Consider the following 6310-nt stretch of genomic DNA (forward strand, 5'->3'; position numbering starts at 1 on the left):
GTTAAGTGTCATTCAAAGTTCTCATTTCCTTATTGATCTGCTTACATGACCTGTCCATTGCTGTGAGTTGGGTGTTAAAGTTCCCTACTATTATTGTATTTATTATCATCAATGAGTTTCTCTAAGTGTTATTAATTGATTTATGTATTTGGCTCTTCCCCCAAGTTAGGGGCATGAATATTACAATTGTTAGGTCTTCTTGTTGAATAGACCAAGGATATATTATGAAATAGTGTCCTTAATTTCTTATTAGTTATTTGTTTAAAATCTATTTTGTATGATAGAAGTATGACTACTCCAGCTTTCTTTTGATGTCCATTAGCATGATAAATGATTATTCACCCCCTCACTTGCAATCTGGAGGTACCTTTGGTGGTAAAATGAGTCTCTTCTAAGCCACATATCAATGCATCTTGTTTTCTTTTCTTTTCTTTTCTTTTATTTTATTTATGATAGTCACAGAGAGAGAGAGAGAGAGAGAGAGAGGCAGAGACATAGGCAGAGGGAGAAGCAGGCTCCATGCACCAGGAGCCCGATGTGGGATTCGATCCCGGGTCTCCAGCATTGTGCCCTGGGGCAAAGGCAGGCGCTAAACCGCTGCGCCACCCAGGGATCCCTGCATCTTGTTTTCTAATCCATTCTGATAACCTGTGTATTTTGATTGCAGCATGTAGTCCCTTTACATTCAGAGTAATTACTGAATGATATGTATGTGGTGTCCTTGTATTACCTATAAAGTAACTGTTCCTTTCTAGTATTTGTTATTTTGGAGCTCTCGTTCCACTCAAAAGTCTCCTTTAATATTTCTTGCAGGGCTGATTTAGTGTTCACAAATACCTTTAGTTTTTGTCTTGGAAACTCTTTATCTCTCCTATTCTGAATGACAGTTTTGCTGGATAGTGTATTCTTGACTACGTATTTTTCTCATTTAGCACATTGAATATATCATGCCAGTCCTTTCTGGCATGCCAGGTCTCTGTGGAAGGTCTTATGCCAGCCTTATATGTCTACCCTTTAGGTTAAGGACCTCATCCCCGAAGAGCTCTGAGGATTTTCTCTTTATCTTTGTAAATTGCAAGTTTCACTATGATATGTCTTGGTCACCCTATCTTTGTTGATTTTGAGGGGAGTTCTCTGTGCCTTTGGACTTGAAGGCCTGTTCCCTTTCCTATATTAGGGATGTTTTTAGCCATAATTTGTTCAAATAAACCTTCTGTTCTGTTTTCCCACTCTTCTTCTAGAACTCCAGTGTTATGGATATTGTTTTACTTTATGGAATTGCAGAGTTCCCAAAGTCTGCCTTTATAATCTAATAGTTTTCTTTCCTTATTTTCACCTTCATTATTTTCAATATTTTATCTTCTTTATTATTGTTTCACTCTTCTGCTTTGGTCATCCGTGTTTTTATGGCCTCCACTTGGGATGCATCTTGGGTATAGCATTTTTTAGTTCAGCCTGACTAGATTTTAGTTCTTATATCTCTACAGTAAGGGATTCTCTAGTGTCTTCTATGCTTTTTTCAAACTCAGCTAGTATCTTTATATACATTGTTTTAAATTCTAGTTCAGACATCTTACTTATCTCTATATTGATTAAATTCCTGGTCATGAATACTACCTCCTATTCTTTCTTGGGATGAATTCTATCTTGTCATTTTGTCCAGAAAAGAAGAAAAACAACAGCAATAACAACAACAGGAGAAACAGGAACAACAAAAACCTAGATCCTGGGTGTGTTTTGGTCTGCTTGTTAAAAGGAACTATATCCTAAAATAAGAAAGAAGGCATGCATATATATGTGTGTATATATATTTCCTTTATATTTTTTATTTCATATATATATGTATATACACACATATATATAATAAAACACAGTGAAAGGAAATAAAAAATATATAAAAAGCATATATAAAAATTAGAAGTAGAAAAAGAATTGAAAAGAGAAAATTACTGACAATAATTTTAAAAATAAAGGATAAAAGTATAAAGGATGCTAGATCCTATTTCCCTTAGAGCTGAAGCTTTGCAGTCCTCTCTGATCAGTAAACTTGATGTGAACAAGTTGTGATCTTCTGGGAGAGGGCCCTGTTGTGCTGATTTGCAGGTGGACTTGCCCTTGCGGGGCTGTGCTTCCAGGGCACAGGGATGCAGGGCTTGGTGTAAGTGGCTCCAGACTCCACTAGATGGCACTGCTTTGCTCCCTGAAGGCTTTCAGCACTGATAGCTGGGCCTGAAAATTCACACCCCTCACTCTTCTGTGATTTCTCACAGAAAAGCAATCAATCAGTCTTGTCCCTCCTGTTTCCATCAGAAGTCTGCCTGTGTCTGAGCTTTTTTTATATCAGGCACATGACTGAGTTTCAAAACTACAAATTGTAGGGACTCCCATGGTACCAATCCACTCTCTTCCTCCCGGGGAGGGTCTTGCCACACTTCTGCCTTTGCTGAACCTGTCCCAGGAAAGCAGTCACAGGACCACACAGTGGTTTGAAGTTTATGGCAACACAGAGCAGAAAGCTGGCACCTAGACTAAGGTTTCTCAGCTGGCTTCCATGCTCCTATACCTGGTACAGTGCAGCACTTAGCCACCACCAATTCTTGTGACTCAGGGGATCCTCAGAGCATGATGTCACACCTGGGATTTCACCCGGTTTCATCACCTGAACACCCTTAAACCAGCATGACTCCCATTGTAACAGACTTCTAAAAATTCCGATTTTGTGCTCCATTCGGAATACTTTGCAGTAGCCTCCTTAATCAAGCTCCCTTCCCAATGCTGTATCTACAGCTATATCACACCAGATTCAAGTCTCTGCACCTCTTACCCTCCAAAAAATGGTTGCTTTTTGACTTATAGGCTTGCAGTGTTTGTTCTCTCAGACCTCCGATTGCTTTCTTGGGTGTTCAGAATGATTTAATAACTATTTAGTTGTATTTGAGGAAGGAGACAAACTTAGGGTCCCGCAAATCCTCCACCATCTTAATGCCTTACTCTTACTTTCAATATGTAGATAACTTTTTAAGGCTTGCAATGAGTCTCTTTTCGGCAGCATAAAGATGGGTCTGATTTTCTAATTCACTCTGTCATCCTGTATCCTTTGATGGGAGCATTTATTCCATTTACATTCAAAGTAATTATTAGTAGATGTGCTTTTATTGCTATTTTGTTATATGTTTTACGATTGTTTTGTAGTTTTTCTCTCATTCCTTTTCTTGGTTTTCTTTAGTGATATGCTTAGATTCCTTGTTCTTTATTTTTTGCATATATTTAATTTTTGATTTGTAATTTCATTTATTTTATATAAAAGATCTTCTGCATATCATCGCCTGTATTAAGTTGATGGTCACTTAATTTTGAACTCATTATTTACATGCCCCCCTTCCACGTTTCAGATATTTGGCATCATATTTTACATCCTTTTTATTTTATGAATCCTTTAAGTGATTTTCACAGAAATTCTTAATTTACTGCTTGTGTGTTTTTTACTTTTTATATTCTCCTCAATGATCTTTACACTCAAAAGACTTCCTTCCCTTTAATATATCTTATAAGGCTGGTTTAGTGGTCATGAACTCTTCTAGTTTTTGTTTGTCTGAAATATTCTTCATCTCTCCTCCTATTCTGAATCACAGCCTTGTTAGATAAAGTATTTGTGACTGCAGATATTTCCCTTTTAGCATTTTGAATACATCACTCCATTCTCGTTTGCAATTTTCTGCTGAAAAAATCAGTTGACAGTCTATGGAGTTTCCTTTGTATGTAGGTATCTTCTTTTCTCTTACAACCTTCAAAATCCCTTTTAATCACTTTTTTTGCCATTTTAATTACAATGTGTCTTGGTATGGACATCCTTATGGTGAATTTTTGGCAGATCTATTTATTTATTATAGTTTCAAGTTTTATTTATTAAATTTTATTTAAATTCAATTTGCCAACATATAGTATAACACCTATCACTCCATTTCACCCACCTGCCCCCACTTCTATAACCCTTTGTTTCCCAGAGTTAGGAGTCTCTCATGGTTTGTTGTCTTCTCTGATTTCCCCTATAGTTTAGGAAACTTAGTTTCCCTCGTTCCTTTCTTTTCCCTTCTTATATTCCACATATGAGTGAGACAATATGATAATTGTCTTTGTCCAATTGACTTATTTCACTCAGCATAGTACCCTCCAGTTCCATCCATGTTGATATAAATGGTAGGTATCCATCCTTTCTGATGACTAATATTCCATTGTGTGTGTGTATATATATATATGTGTGCATGTGTATGTACGTGTGCATATGCCACATATTCTGTATCCATTCATATGCTAATTGACATCTTGGCTCCTTCTGCAGTTTGGCTATTGTCAACAATGCTGCTATTCACATTATGGTACAGGTGTTCTGTCATTTCACTACCTCTGTTATCTTTGGGGTAAATTCCCAGTAGTGCAACTGCTGGGTCCAAGGGTAGGTCTATTTTTAACTTCTTGAGGAATATCAACACAGTTTTCCAGAGATGAATTCTACCTCTCAATTTCCATCTTCCTTCACATTTTCCTTCCGCAGACACCAATTAAGTTTTTTCTCACCACTTACTATATCCACTAACCATGGAGTCTACAACTTAAAATAGTCGATCTTCCCTAACAGTTCTGTTCCCCTTTTATTTCATGTTGACTAACAGAACTTTAAAAAAAATTGACTTAGTGATAAACTGTTTTGGAAATGTGCAACCACGTACGCCTTTTTAAAAGAAATCCTGGAATCTCCCTATGTCAAATAGGGAGATATCCAACGAGAGAGGGCGTTCTCATTACAGCTGCTTCAAAGACTCTGTTCCCAACCACCGATCTCACGTGGCAATCATTCTACTTTTCTTCCTTTCCATATAAAACTACTATTTAAAATTTACAAACAAAATCCAGGGCCGCCTGAGTGGCTCGGTGGTGGAGCGCCTGCCTTCGGCTCAGGGTGAGAGCCCGGTCCCGGGATCGAGGTCCGCATGGGGCTCCCCGCAGGGAGCCTGCTTCTCCCTCTGCCTGGGTCTCTAACTCTCTGTGTCTCTCATGAATAAGCAAAATCCTTTTTAAAAAAGAAAAGATCCATTCCCTCAGACGAGATCAATTTTTCAGGTTGTGGTTTCATATCCTAAGCATCCCCTGCACACATTCTTCCTTTCCTTCTCACTCCTCTGAAGGAACAGCCGTCCGCACGGGAGGGCCTGCGCCACCTGGGCCGCACCATCTGGGCCGCACCACCTGGGCGGCACCTGCTGGTCCGCGCGCGCGCTGCGTGTTTTCCGGCGAGTGCGCGAGAACCTTCCAGAAGGCGTCCGTCCACGCGGGCGCGCCGGCCATGTTGGTCTTCCTCTCCCGTGGAGAGCTGCTCCGTCGCAGGAGTCGTGCGGGGCCGGGGCGGGCCGAGGCTGCACGTTTCCAGGAGGGGCGCGCTCGAGCGCTCGGAGGGCTCCAGGGCCGTGAGCGCCCCGCCGGCCGGCGCTCGCCCCCAAGGCGCGCCCACTGCGGGGCCAGGGCGCCCGGAGGAGAAGGCCGCCTGGGCACCCTGCTAAGAGGCGGGCCGGGGCAGGCGTGTTGAGGGGGAGTCGCAACCAGTACTTACCACTGCGAGGCGTTGCCCGAGCTTTCCTCTGCGGGTTTCAGGAAGACCCTCTGGAGGTGATTGGACATTTTAGAGGGGCGGGAGGGGCCGGCACCTCCAGGGAAGTGGGCAACGAGGGGCCGAGGGCCTCCCGAGGGGCGAGACCCGGAGCGACCCGGTGTTGGGCTGGACGGCGCCCAACGGGTTCGCTGCGAAAGGAGGACCCCAGCCTTCGGAAGGAGGCGACGCGGCTGCCAGAAACCGGAAGGACCGCAGCGGCTGACGACGCGGCCCGGCCCCGGCCTCTGGGAGGAGCGGCCCGAGTCTCCGCCCCCCGCGAGCCGACGGCGTCGCGCCAGAGCCAATCGGAGTCGACGCGGGAGGCGGGGCCTTAATGGCACCGCCCCCAGCAGCGCTGGGTCCGTGGGGAAGACCGCGCCGGACGGGCTCGGCCGACCCCGCCCACCGCAGCCGCCAGCCGGGCCCAGCTCAGTCAGCGGCTTCCGGCATCGTCACATCCGGTCGCCGAGGTGACTGGCTCGCTAAAGCACCGCCCCGATGCTACGATCCAATCGCAGAGGACGTTTGGTGTCTCTTCTTCCGGATCAACGAACGAATCACGAGAGGATATGCTCAAGATGCCTACGCAAAATAAAACGCTTCCGGGGTCATTGGTAAATTTTCTGCCAATGCGCTCGCCGCTCCTGCACGTTTCTCTTTCCCGCC

General features: G+C 43.6%; 1 protein-coding gene across 1 annotated transcript in view; it reads right to left on the reverse strand.

Moving 5' to 3' along the window:
• Positions 1–6094, reverse strand: part of LOC112640675 (olfactory receptor 11A1-like) — a 53568-nt gene extending 47474 nt beyond the window's left edge. The window contains exon 1 of the mRNA XM_025417281.3: positions 5606–6094. The gene's annotated coding sequence lies outside the window, so the exon portion shown is untranslated. The remainder of the gene's footprint in view (positions 1–5605) is intronic.
• Between the last annotated feature and the right edge of the window lie 216 nt (positions 6095–6310).

Source organism: Canis lupus, chromosome 6, assembly GCF_003254725.2.
Source record: "Canis lupus dingo isolate Sandy chromosome 6, ASM325472v2, whole genome shotgun sequence".
NCBI classification, from domain to species: domain Eukaryota; kingdom Metazoa; phylum Chordata; class Mammalia; order Carnivora; family Canidae; genus Canis; species Canis lupus.